Below are 13,488 nucleotides of genomic sequence, written 5' to 3' on the forward strand. Positions count from 1 at the left end.
TGGCCCAGCATCGCGCTGCCTCCGTGCACCCGTGTCAGGGGTGTGCGGCGGGGTCTGAGGAGTCAGGAGAGGTCAACCCTTGGCTTGACCTCCTAAGCCCATCTGCCTCCACGCAAGCAAATAGACAAGCTCTAAACGTGTATTATCTTTTCAGGACATTTGTTTCAGGAGCGAGTTGCGTTAAGCAAAGGTACGTCAATTGATAATAAACCTGCTCCACACTGTCATTTGTGGGTGATTTGAAGAAAAACAGACCATGTAATCAGGTCTAAGGGGTCCCTAATACCAGAGACGCTGGTGCTGTCAGCTATAGAAAATAATTAGAACGTTATCCCTGTGGCAAGGAGAATGTAAATACATCTAAAATACGACATAATGACATTCTCCTCTGTAAGCCAGGGGATCTGCTTCAAATAAAAGGGCCATTAACACAACAATTAAAGCCGAGGGGGCTGGTGAAGTAGGGAGCCGGCCTGGTGCAGGGCGAGGCGAGCGAGCGCCCAGCGTAAATCTTTCGCCATCCCAGCCAGGAATGTGACTATTAGCCCTCTCATGACCCGAGGGCTTCCCAATAATGCATCTGCTCTGTGTCAGGGCCAGGATTTCGTAACGTCCTCCAGCACAAGAGGAGGGCCAACTCCACGGTGCGGCGCCAAAGAGGGAGTCGGCGGGAGCAGGGTGGCTCCAGGCCGGACCTTGGACCCCGTTCAGCAAAGCACTTAGCGCACGCCGTAGGGACGCGGCTCTTCCCAGCGAGGGTGGCGGGGCTCTTGGTGTGCTTGGAGATGAGCACGGGTGGGCTCTGCTGAATCAGGGCTGTCCTGGCTTACCCGGGGCTGGACCCACTTTCAGCTTCAGCACTTCTCTATTCCCGTGGGGGACGCACCCCATGGTGGGCCTGGTGGTGAATGTCCTCATCGTGAAACGGCAGCTTGGGAACCTGTGAGACACACAGCACGAAGAGCACTGCAGAAATTTAGGCAATTTAAAGGATATAATGTCCCTCCTTCCACGGTCCAGGCACCAGAAGACATATGCTTTGGACATGCTGCAGGCAACAGACAGACAATATTTCCTAGAAGCCCTATAAGAACCTTACAGAAATGATGGACGAATGCTTGGAGAGAACAGCAGGTTCAGTCTGAAGGAGGAACAGCTGAAGATAAAAGCCCCAAACATATCAGGAACTTTGATTTGGGGCAAAGCACACCTAGCATGCCCCTGTGGGTTCAGTTTCCAATTTTGACTACTCTTATACAAAAGAAAAATATCACTGAGCTGGCAAAACCAGCTTCTGCAATTACATCAGGTTCAGACATAAGGTTTCTTAAAAGGAAGCTGAGAAGTTAGGTCACAAACACAGATTTTATTTGTTCCTTATATAGAGGTCTCACCAGGGCTCAAAAGACATTTATTTATTTATTTCAAGTTTGGTGACTTTTTGTGGTAAATGTAAAGTTTTGTGTATCCAGTGGAAGTTTGTGAATGCCGGAAAACAGGAAATGAAACCGACCTGCATGCATAGGAAAAGAACAGTGCCAAATTCAGCCCTTTGGAAAGATTTGTCAAAAGTCAGTTTTATTACTGCAATCCCCCTTTTCAGTTCTACTCATCCTTTTCAGAGAAGGACACAGCAGACACTTCAAAACAAAAACAAAGCCAAAAAACACCACAAAATTTTGCCTTTCAGTCACAAAGCTTCAAAACACCAAGGTAACATACTTCCTGTACCCTGCTTTGGGCATATGAAAATTAATCCCTGCTCCAACGGTAATTAAGTGTAATTAGTTGTAGGATATGCAGAAACTTTACAAGCTATTTAAAGCAGAAATTTATATATATTTTTTAAAAGAAGACAACACATATCCTCTCAACCTTTATGAGTAAGAAAGATTGGAAAAATAACAAGCACAGAGGTCACATTTCTCTTATGAAGTCATACAGTACAGTGAGATAATTTTAAAAGGCATGCAGAGAAAATGTCTCCCTATGATACATTAATGACTTCTGCAAAAGAAGCACTAATGTAAAAACCGAGGAGCTGGTTAACTCAAGGTACTCTATTGAAGTCTGGGATTTGACTTCCAGAGTCACTAGCATCTCATGAAACAAGGCTGAGCTCCGGTTACATGGAAGTTCAGAAAATCAGACACAATTTTAGGGGAAAGAGGAAGGGTCTTAAGAAGAGCCTGAGAACTCGTCCATGATCCCCTACTGATGGATGCAGGATCAACACCCCCCAGAGGACGGACTTACACCTGATCTAAGAAAGAATTACTTATGTCGAGGTAGAGCAACCACTGCAGCATATCTGGGCATGGTGAGAATTATGTAAGCAAAAAAAAAAAAAAAAAAAAAAGCAAAAAGCTACATGTCCAATATAGAATAATCTTTGGAGATTCTCATTACAAGTAAACACAAGGATAATAAGTAGTGGATAAGCTAATTAGTCATGCAAATCTGATGGATTTTCACTGCCTCCTTCCAGCCACTCACTACTTTAGAAGGCATTTCGTTTTCTGAGTAGTGCACAGTTCAGCATCCAATTCATATTAGCTGGGCAAAAAGACAGTCCTTTAATCTTCTGACACTTTGGTCCTCAGTGTGAAGCACATGGAAGGCTTCCAACAGAGGAACAACAAGAGTGATAGTATAAAAGAAGATACTCGCAAAAACTCCCATGGAACAAAATGAGGTGGTGTTCTCTGGCACATCTCATGCCTGAGTGTTGCGGACAGCAGTAACTTATAACCTGCGAACTCAAGGACAGCAACCAATGCATCTGTCTCTTTCAATTATGTGAGCTGCCTTATATATAATAGAGCTAGTAAAAGCGATCTGAAATAAACAACATCAAGCCTTTACAACTAAGGTCACACTGGCCAAAAGGGCTGTGAGTGTTCCAGCAAGCTAGGAACAAGTTTCTAGACAGCTGGAGACATTTCGAGCAAGCATGGGCCAAATTAAACCGATGTGGGAAGCCAAAGTGAAACCAGTAAAAGCTTGCCTACTCAGATGACTTTTGTTTGAGCTGGCAGCTAAATTCAAACAAAATTCCTAGGATGATACTGCTTCAACTGCAACAGCAGTCACCTGAGTCATGTGATAAACACTTTGCTTTAAAATCTCGGCCTGTCACTCCTGAGAGCACTTGCACATCAGATCCATGAGAAGTAAAAAGGAGGGTAAAAAAAAGGGAAAATAAAAGCTTTTGTACAAACTCCATGAACCAAGTCCCCTCTGTCTCTTTCCTTCCAGACATTTCTAAAAAAACAGCTCACTGGAACCACAAAGAACAACAACAACTGAGCAGCATTCTAATATGGGACATCCTGCCGGACCAGCCAGAGCCAAAAGAAAAAAGAAAGCCACAAAAGTCAGAACTCAAATTGGACGTACAAACCCAAACCCTTACATTTGGGGGCATTTTTTTCATTTAAACTAATCTAATCAATTGGTCACCATAACAGAGGGTTCAAGCAGCTGGCTTAGTTAGGTCCATCTGTGACAAACCTTGGAACCAAAGCCATGTGTTCAGATGCACGCACATTTGAAAATGTGAACAAAAGATCAACTATTGTGTCTTAAAATATCTACTGTTGACTTTGTGCATCACCACTAATAAGTATCATAGCACACTGTATAGTTGTAATATTGTTTGTGGCGCCTCCAATCAGATCCCTAGAAATACAGTTTACACATTTATTAAGTCCCAGGGACGGATTTCCTCTCACACTGACATACAAACCACGGGTGAAGGTTTATCAAGGGTCATTGCCTCGTGCTGATGACCCTGTCTTGGGAATGGATGCAGATTAGAGAGCACAAGAAATAGTATGAAATGATGTTAAGAGAGGAAGACTGTAACAAGACAGGAACCTGGTAACAGCACATTTTTTTTTCCCCAGGAAGCAGTAAATACCTGGAAAATCATGAAGAAAAAAAAAAAAAAAAAGGCAAAAAACTAATTAACCACTAAAAGACCACTTAAGTAGATCAGTGGCAAAGCTCACAAGCACAGTAATAACCCAGATATCAGCCTCGCCTATGAGCTGCTATCCACTTTGCTTCCGTCCTACCAGCTGGGAATAAGATCTCATGGCTCTGCTGAGCAGAGCAGGGGCACTACATGACACACCCCACAGCACTGATTCCCCATGGCCCATTAGTCTGGGAAGAAAAAGCTGCAAGGACGATGTACAACTGAGCCCAGTCCCAGCACAGCGTCAGATCACGGCTGGACTGCGACTCCCAGCACGGAGTCCAGCTTGGACCCAGGAGCTGGAAAATGCTCCTTGGCCCCTGTTCAGCCTCTGGGACGTTTTCCAGAAATGAACCAGCTCTGGAGCCAAGGTCTGATAAAATGGAGCCTGGGACTGGACCAGGCTGTTTTTTTGGATGTGTAACCCCCAAAACCCAACAGTCAAGACACCACAAATCCAACACCAAGCTTGACAAGTTGGGTCACTGCAGGCACCAGGCATCCGGGCTCCACGTTTGGGTCTTTTCACATTCCAGTATGGTGCAACTCTCCCTTTTATGGTCATTTACCTAAAATAGGACCTACGCATGCTCGGTTTTGCTAGCTCAGAGCCATCTCTGACTTTGCTCTTCTCTTCGCTGCCACTGTCTTATTTAATTTTTCTTTGCAGCCACACAGAGATAAACTCAGTGAGTAAATGGCCAAGGGATGTTGAGGCTGCTGCAAGAACAAAACCAACCGCTGACTTTCTTTTTATCTAGTAAGGCAAAGGCTTAAATTCTCCTAAGAATAAACTGGCTTTTATTGCAAAAGAAAGAAAAATTCCTAGCAACAACAACAAAAGAGATAAATGTCCTGTGAGAATACAATGGAACTGGGGTAAATTACTCTAAAATAAGAAATCCAGGGTGAAGGGGAAACTCCCCAAAAGTGAACAAGTGCTCTTCACATTTTAAACAAGGGATGGATTTTTTAAAAAACTATTTTTTTTCTTCCTTTCTTTCCAGCAGCTAGAAGTCCCATCTGGTTCCTGTTTCTATTCGTCTGATCTCCCAGAAACTTCTAAAAGCCATAAGCATCAGCCAAAAATTCCCCAGGCATGGACTCCTTTCCAAAATAGCCCACAAAACGGCATTTTTTAGGTGGGTTGGTTTGGAAGGAGCAGAGGGGGGGATGTTGATTTCTGTAACATTCTTAGGAATTTTCTTCCCTCTAGAATTTCTCCTCTGCCTGAATCCCCCTTCCACTTTCTGCAGGCATGCCAACCAGCACAGGGACTACCCACTCCCACACAGTGGGTTTCAGGTCTTCTGGTGGGAGCTCACGAGCTGTTGAGAGGTTTTTATCCCCCAAGAAAGGCAAATGAACTTGCAGTTCACTCACAGATGAGGTCTCCTCCGCTGGGCTGGTGGGTTACATCTGGAGGCTGCGTAAGTGGACATCTTCCTCAGTGAAGGCATGGTCAAGACAAGACTTTTGGAAATTATGACTTGGTGTAAATAAGATAGATAAGACAAAGAGCCTTGGATCACCTCTACCGTCACTGCTCCATGGCAGGTGAAAGAACTTGAACAAAACACATCAACTTGTGCCACAGCCCCCACAGAGAGGGTGGTGCAAGTGTCATTTCCTTCAGGTCCCCAGCTCCTACCTAGCCTGGAAGCAGAGGGTGTGAGCAAGTGGCACTGCAGGCTCTGATGGCCAAAGGGAACAATGGCTTTCCCTGGGTGGGTGCAGCTGGAAAGAGGTGAAGACTGGTTAAGATAAGGACGCTCACCTGACGTTCCTTCATGATGGTTTTGCTCCACAGACATTTAGCTGATCAATAACTACCTCTCCAAAATGGAGCACAGGTGTCCAAGTTCTGTACATTTAGGATCTGATTCAGACAAGCTTTGATAAAGATTGTTGACTCTCACTGACTTCAGCACATGCCTAAAAGCTTCCCTTTGCATAGCTAAGACCAAACAAAACCCTTAACAAAAGCAGCCCCATTTAATTCACCTTTCACTTACACCCATGATTCCTGCAAAGGTGCACAGACACGTTACGGAGTCTCCAAGCACCCCAATCTCCTCTGTTTCTGAATCCTCATAAACCCTCACTGGATCTAAGCAAACAACATAAAAGTGCAATCTTTTAGGCAGTGAATAGGAGACACAGGGACGGCTCCAGAGATGAGAGATGGACTATAGAGATTTACCCCACCACCACCCCCAGAAGAAAGCAGCCCAGGTCAGCAATGACTAAAGGTTGCTACTTTCAGACAGCTGAATTAATGAGATTAATTTAACCTCACAAAAGAACCCAGCTGCCAGGCTGTACCCATCCAGCATTTGTAGTAGAGCAACGGAATAATCTAAAAGGTCACAGTCTTATCTCCACATCCTCCACTCGCATGTGTTACTTGCATGGCTATTGAAAAAAATAAAATAAAAAATAGAGGCATAACCAAGAGCAGGCTCTAGGGCTCCGTGGCACAGCTCTGTGACACAACATAATGCCATGCAGAGCTCAGCAAATTAGCTTGGGAAGCACCCCCAGAAACAGACCAGTGATGTCAGTGTCGTGATAGGAGGGTTACCTGCCTTCCTCAGCGGGGCTATTTCAGTTAGCTCAGGTATCTTTATACGTTGTATCACCTTGGCAGATGCTCTCTGGCGTGCTTTGCTTTGCTGGTGGACTCCGTTTAGATACCAAAGCCTGAATACAGTCCAAAATCACTGCTTGGGTAAGCCTGCCTGGCCAAAGTTCAAGTGCACTGGCCAGAGACTTTATTTCTGCTGCCAAACACATCTGCTCAACAAGCCTTTGGGTCTTCCTACAACGTAGTCCAGTGTGAGAAGAAACCAGTGGATTTCTCTGACCCTGCTGGCAGAATTGGAGCACATCAGAGATCACCAAGAGATCCTGACATCCCCTTATCCCTTCCCAGCCACAAAGCAGGTGAGCTTGACCTGGCAGGGTATTTGTACCAAAGACCAATTGGCATTTCTAGTCAATGCACAGCCCGAGATGCTGCTGTGAACATCTCTCAAACCCTCAGAGCAATTAAATGCTTCATCAATAAAAAATAAACACACTTCATTTTCTATTTATAAAAGAATCTCTCCCTCCCCCCCCCCCCCCCAATGTTTTATTTTAGCAAGTGCACTCAACCATGTTCTCAATCTGCACTTCATTTCCTGCTATTCAGCTTTCTGTGGTTCACAGACAAAAATACCTGGGGAAAAAAAAAAATGAAAAAAAAAAAAGCACAATACCAGATCCCAGGGGGCTCTGATTTAATGCAGGAAATAAATGTGGCACGCTGTATAACAGAAGCCCATGCCCAGGCTGGGAGCGGGAGGCACAATGGACAGGGCAGAGCACGTAGGTTCAGAGGTGGTGGTGCAAAGAGCTTCCTGTGTCTTCTCCAGTCAAGATGGTGGTGAGCAACTCTGTCTCCATCATTTGTCCTTGATTCCTTCAGGAGCAGTAGAGAAAGCAAGATGTTCTTTCTGCAGGAGGAAGAGCAGTGCACAAAGCAACCTTTCAGGCCCAAAGCAAGAGCAAGACCTTCAGTCCCTGTTCCTGCTAGCCCAGGACCTTTCACCAATGCATGAATGCATTTCTGCAGCCATTCCCATCTACACAGATCCTAGAACACCCAGACTTCTGCAACAATACATGGGAGCAGGCACAACCCGGCAAGCAGGTCACAACAGGATTTATGGACCAAGACGTACAGGGTGCCCCCAGGGACCCAGGAGGATGTGGCTATTCCCCTTGCAAACTGGGCAAAAGGATGGGTTTGGGAAAAGAGGTAAAAAAGAAGGTTTTGTGGTTTTGGAGATGAAGTCCTCCCCACCTGCTGCAGCATGCCCTCTCTTCACATTACATTTGCTTTTGGTGCTGCTCCCTGACAGAACACAGATGAGCTGAGGCTGGAAAAGAATCCACCAAAAGAGACCCGGCAGACCCACCTCCAGCACTGCAGCAGCCAGGACAGCCAAGGGAGAGCAGGCGAGGCTGGAGACAAAGCCACGGCAATCCCAGTCCCACCCTGGCTGCCCCACCGGTGGCTGCAACGATGGAAACCACAGCAGGGAGCTCACTCACACATTTTTACTATGTCCCTTCACCCCAAGCAATGTGAAACAAGACACTAAATAGGTGACACAGCCTTAGAAACATCAAGCTTTGTCTGTGCTCCAGCTTCCTCTGCTGTTATCCCCAGTGGAGAATTACAGCTACGGGGTTTGTAGGGGTTGATTTAGCAAAGGGGAAGGAGGGAGACAGAACCAGGCTGGAGAGGGAAGATAGAGAAAGAAAGAAAAGTCCAGGGAAGGAGTGGGCTGGGGGCTAAATACAAGTGTTAGGGAACAGAGCAGAGTTTGTAAGCAAAGAGATGGGAAGGCAGAGAGGGAGAGCCAAGGATAAATTGTTTTGATGAGTGCTCCAACCCTGAAATAAATATAACCACCCAAGGGGGCTGTGTGACTCAGTCTGACATTTTGGCTATTTTTTTTCATGCCACCAGATGTAATCAATTTAGCTGGGGGGTGGGAGGGAAGCACACATTTTTATTGCATTCTAATGTCCACAAAAAAAAAAAAAAAAAAAGAGACTTGTTTTGTTTTGTTTTCTACTCATAGTATATGGCACTTCATGCAAAACCAAGCAACAGCAGAACTTCCACCTGCCCTTCGCCATCCCAGAAATAAGAGTTTTGGGGGCTGGGGGCAGATGGGTCTGGTCTGTCCAGGGGTAGCCTCAACACCCCCCTCACCTCCTCTGCAGCAGGAAGAAAATCTCCGAGCTGGAGGAGAACGTAAAGGATAGCTGTGTGACTGTGTTCGCATTTGCTTCAATATGCACGAGGGAACAAATATGGCCAATAATGTCCTAAGATGTTGTCGTGCTGAAATTCTTTGTTTACCAAGAAACGACATGTTGAAAGCCCTTGGCATTTATGAAGCAGATGATTTCTATTCATTTATTTGAAGCATTTTGCAGTACTTACCCAGACACTTGGAGCGATTATCTTGCCAGATCTCATGTGGAGGACTGGGTCAGATGGGCGAGCTCCAGCACAGCTCCCGGCCTGCTAGAGGAAGCGGTGTGGTGCTTGTGTAGGTGTTGCTCACCTATCCTATATACCAAGGCGAGGGAGAGAGCTCATCCAGCTTGTTGCTTTCAGTAGTAGGTTCAATTGGGCATACAATCCTTCAACTCTTGTCCAAACCTGTGGGGAAACATTTATGTGCACTGTTAAACTGCTCCTGCATTCCACCCAGAGGCTGATGCTGTTCTGTGGTAGGTGAATAATTCTTATATTTACTCTCTGCAAAATATTTTGGACTCTGGAGAGTTCTTGCTCAGGCAGACTCCTCCTGAATTAATAACAGCTTTGCCTGAGCAACAGTTAAGAAATGAGAAGAAAGTGCCATGGAAATCAGGGTATTTTTAAAATTCTTTATAGTGATGGACTGTGCAGATAAAGGTGCTGGCAGGAAACACCCATTCCCCTTTCTGCCATACAACTGTCCACCTCTAGCTCCTGCCCACTGATCTGCAGTAGAGTTGTAGGAACTTAGCCCAGCACAGGGCCTAAAGGCACACATCCTAAAACTAAGCAGAACTGTCCATTGAACTGGCTACCAAGTCTCCATCAAGCGATCAACACAACAACCATTATGTCTAATATCTACAATGACCTCCATCCTGCATTTTACTTTAAGATCTGCAAAGATGTAGTATTCCTCCAGAGTTACTTCAACCACAGCTAGATCTTTGGATGCCTTCTTGCGTGGCTGTTGGCATGGAAAAGAAGCCCAAGTGCCCTTGCAGTTCCCTTTTGCCAATTTTCTTTCGATTAGATACACTTCCATCTCCCAGGAAGCTCCAAGCAGAAGGCTATTAGCAATAAGGGAGCTGTGTGAGGTCGCTTAATTTCTTAAGATGATCTACAGTATCTCTTCATTTTCAACTCTGAGCACATCTTCCTTGCCTCTTGAACACATTCCCAGAATCTTAAACCCTACTTCAAAATCAAATACATCACATTTATTTTTCCCCCCTTTAACTGAGAGCAATTTGAAATATATATAAATGATTTGATTGCATGAATTTCTTATCACCTATTTGAATGTTTCAAATCAAGTAATCCACCACGATGCATTCTGGGAATGTTGCAAATTAGCCATTTGGAACGCACTGCACTTTCCAGGAACTGCTTCACGTGTGTTCAGTACCTATACTACATCAATTTCACACATTTATGTGCATATCTGGAAGTACCAAATTAATATTTCCATTCATATTCTTGTGGAGACAATCTCCAGACGTTCAAGGAGTTGTCCTGTCACAATGGAGTAGAGAAGGGAGTGGAGAAAATTCTACATTTGTGCAATGACCTTGTATTAACTTCATAATGCCACAAATCCTTGGGCTGGTATTTGCTAACTTTTGAAGATTTAATTAGTTAGGCTTACTATTTGGTTATCCTGACTTTCTAAGAAAAAGAGGCTGTCAAAAGAAAACAATCTTTAAGTTTGAAAATCCAGAGGAAAAAACGTGCATTAAACCACAAGACTCCTGTAAATGATAAATTCAATCTTGGAATTGCTGTTACAGAAACATCATGAATGGAGGTTTCTCAGTGCCAAGACATAATTTTTGCTGCTTCAGTTCTAAACAGATTTTTCTGTATTTGAGCTGTCCGTTAAAAAGAAAGAAAGAAAGAAAAAACAACACAACCAAAAACCAACAAGTCACCAACAAACCAAAAGCCTCCTACCAGAGACACTCATAACTAAGTTAACACCGTGTTTTTAAGTCCGGCATCCTTGACCCAGATAGGAAGAAAGGCAAACTAGAAATCCAATACATGCACTAAGATACCCACTTTAAATTGCCACAACTTTCTAACTGATAAAATGCTTTTCCTTAAGCTGAATAATTTTTCAAGCCTCCTCACTAAGGAGATGGAATTGAAGTCATGCTAAAAAAATGTTGATGTATTAGACACTGAAAGTAGACATTTTTGCCTTTATGTTTCTGAATCATTCTTAAAAAGTAGAGAAGATTAAAAACTAATGATCAAAATATGTTTTTTCAATAGAAAGTGCAGTTTTCACAAAATCTGAATGTTCCATGGAAAAACTTCAATTTTGCCAGAGCTGTGCAGCTTTCCACTAGGGAAGATCTAAATAAAAGATTTCCTTTTAAGTTCCAGTTGACTGAAATGTAAACTTTTAAGTCACTTTTCAAAACAAACAAACAAGTAAATAAATCAGAATCCATCCTCTTAAGATTTTCTTTAACTTGACATCTCCTTGGACATGAAAGATGGACTTTCACCATGGGGCAGAGATTACCAAGGAGCTCTACAAAGATGACTCCAACCAGCGCAGTCCACACCTTCAGCAAAAACGTGTCACTGGGCTGGGATGAACCATGGAAAATTTCGACCCAAAAGGAATGAGTTTGAGAAAGATACAAGCACAAGTGAAGGAGGACAGGCAGGAATAGCAGTTGGAGCTCAACCTCTGTTCCAGCAGCTCTTGCCAATGACTGTGAGTGCTAATAAGTAACAGTCCCCCTGTGCATGCCACGTGCAGCCAAGGCAAGATAGATGCGTTCGTTTCTGCTGCCAAGCAGCCCAGACCAGATACCGGCTGTGGTTGCGTTAGTAGAGACCCGCACCAGCATTTGTCCCTCCACCAAGGAGGAGGTCCCTTGGGATGCACCGCATTAAGGGCAGCGCCCTGCTTTGCCCAGCCTACATTTATCCATTCCTGCGGCTGCTGGCAGCGTGGGAACCCTACAGGCACCAGAGCTGGGGTTGGGTACCACCAACCCATGCACATTGCCTTTCTGCATGTCCTCACTGAGCACAGGGGCACTGCAGCACCGCCGTGACTTCAGTCGGCTGGCAGGGAGGGGACCCACACGTAGCAGTGCTGGTCACCAGTCCTTTTCCACCTCTCCGCCTGCCAGGGCTGGTTCTGACCTACTGAGATCTCTTTTTTTTTTTTTTTTTTTTCTTTTTTTTTTTTTTTTTTCAGAGGGAGACATAGCTCCTGCAGGGAGGAAGGGTTTCGTGGAGTCTTTCTTCCACATGCCCAGCCTCTCCCTGCCCTCTCCAGGCCTGAGAGCGACCAGAGGCAATTGCAACCTGAGTCCTGGCCCAGCCCCGAGAGCCCCACACACAGCTTCTCCCCACACACATCTCTGCTCTCCCTCCTTCAGAGCGGGACAGCTGTCCCCAGAAGGCAGCTCACAGGACAATTTTCAAACAATCCAGTATAAATGGAGTTTGCAAACCTATTTCTTCACAGTTTCTTCCTGCCCTGGAGCACCTTTTCCCTCTGTTCACCCTGCTGGGGCTCAGCAAAATGGGGGGTGTTTTCTTTTTCTCTGGAAAAAGGAAAGAAAAACAAAAAATATCAGTGTTGCCAACTCTTGCAATTTTAGTCCCACAGTACTTGATGTTTTTCTTCACCCCCTCCCCAGCTCCTTGCTCCGATGTATTATGCAAAAATCTCAGATTTCATTTTAAAAAGAGGAGAAAAGGAACAACCAGTTCACAGGCTTCCAGGTCCCAGAGAAAAGCTGAGAAACACAACCCCAGGGCACACCAAAGTACCCCCTAAACCCAAAAAGCAAGCACTGGGGAACCAACTATTTTAGTTAATTTCCTTTTCTTAAAAAAAAAAAAAGAAAAGAAAAAGAAAAAGAAAAAGAAAAATCAAAAACCATCATGGTTTTAATCCATCCTCTTGTCCTAAAAGACCCAATAGACTTTTGAGCCCACACTGGGTATGTGTGTACTGCAGAGACCCCCACCATGGCGTGAGGGATCTCACAGGCACCTGGTTGAGATGGAAAGGACTGGGGCTCTGGGACAGACCTACCTGCTGAATCAGCACCTCCAGGGGACATCCACATCCTCTTCTCACTGCAAGCCTCTACCAGTCTGGAAAACCTTGTAAAGCAAGTACAAGCCAAATGAGCTGATTTTGAAACACCAACACATCCAATCCACCTCAGCACCATCCTGCCCTAAACACCCCCCTACCACAAACACCCTGCAGTGAATGTCAGGCTGGCTGGCAGCATGCCACATATCCATGGGCATTTTTACCGTCCTTTCCAGGCACATGCCTTGGTCGGATGCTCTCTACCTGCCAGAGGGTGCCAGAGGGTCTGTCCTTGCAGGAAAATGAGTGCACCATGTGGTTTTCTCAGTAAAACAGAAGATCTGGGGAGGTCACGATGCTGTCTGTAGATACAGATGCTCAGAGGTATGTGGTGCACACAGCAAGAACATGAGTGCCTTTTCACGCCTCCCTCCCACGTGGTGGGGGATCCTTTGCTGACCCCAACGATGGGGCTTGATCATCCTTGCTGAGTCTCCCCTTTGCACTTTCAAGAACCAGGAACTTGTGTCAGAGGGAGGCATGCTCAGATGAGGACAGTAACTTTGGACCAGTCAGAGATTTTACTTTTCTTCTGTCTTG

General features: G+C 45.1%; 1 long non-coding RNA gene across 3 annotated transcripts; it reads right to left on the minus strand.

Annotated features, from left to right (window-relative positions):
• Positions 1–437: 437 nt before the first annotated feature.
• On the minus strand, positions 438–13,126 carry LOC118173340. 3 transcript variants are annotated; one of them, XR_004754139.1, is made up of 6 exons: positions 13,056–13,126; positions 12,883–12,953; positions 12,293–12,385; positions 8,988–9,209; positions 7,246–7,482; positions 438–940 (listed from the first exon to the last, which is right to left on the minus strand). It is a non-coding gene; the product is annotated as an uncharacterized LOC118173340 (long non-coding RNA). The 3 variants fall into 3 exon arrangements; XR_004754140.1 differs by having other exon boundaries at positions 13,113–13,123; XR_004754141.1 differs by lacking the exon at positions 7,246–7,482.
• Positions 13,127–13,488: the final 362 nt, after the last annotated feature.

This window comes from Oxyura jamaicensis, chromosome 12, assembly GCF_011077185.1.
Source record: "Oxyura jamaicensis isolate SHBP4307 breed ruddy duck chromosome 12, BPBGC_Ojam_1.0, whole genome shotgun sequence".
In the NCBI taxonomy this organism is placed as follows: domain Eukaryota; kingdom Metazoa; phylum Chordata; class Aves; order Anseriformes; family Anatidae; genus Oxyura; species Oxyura jamaicensis.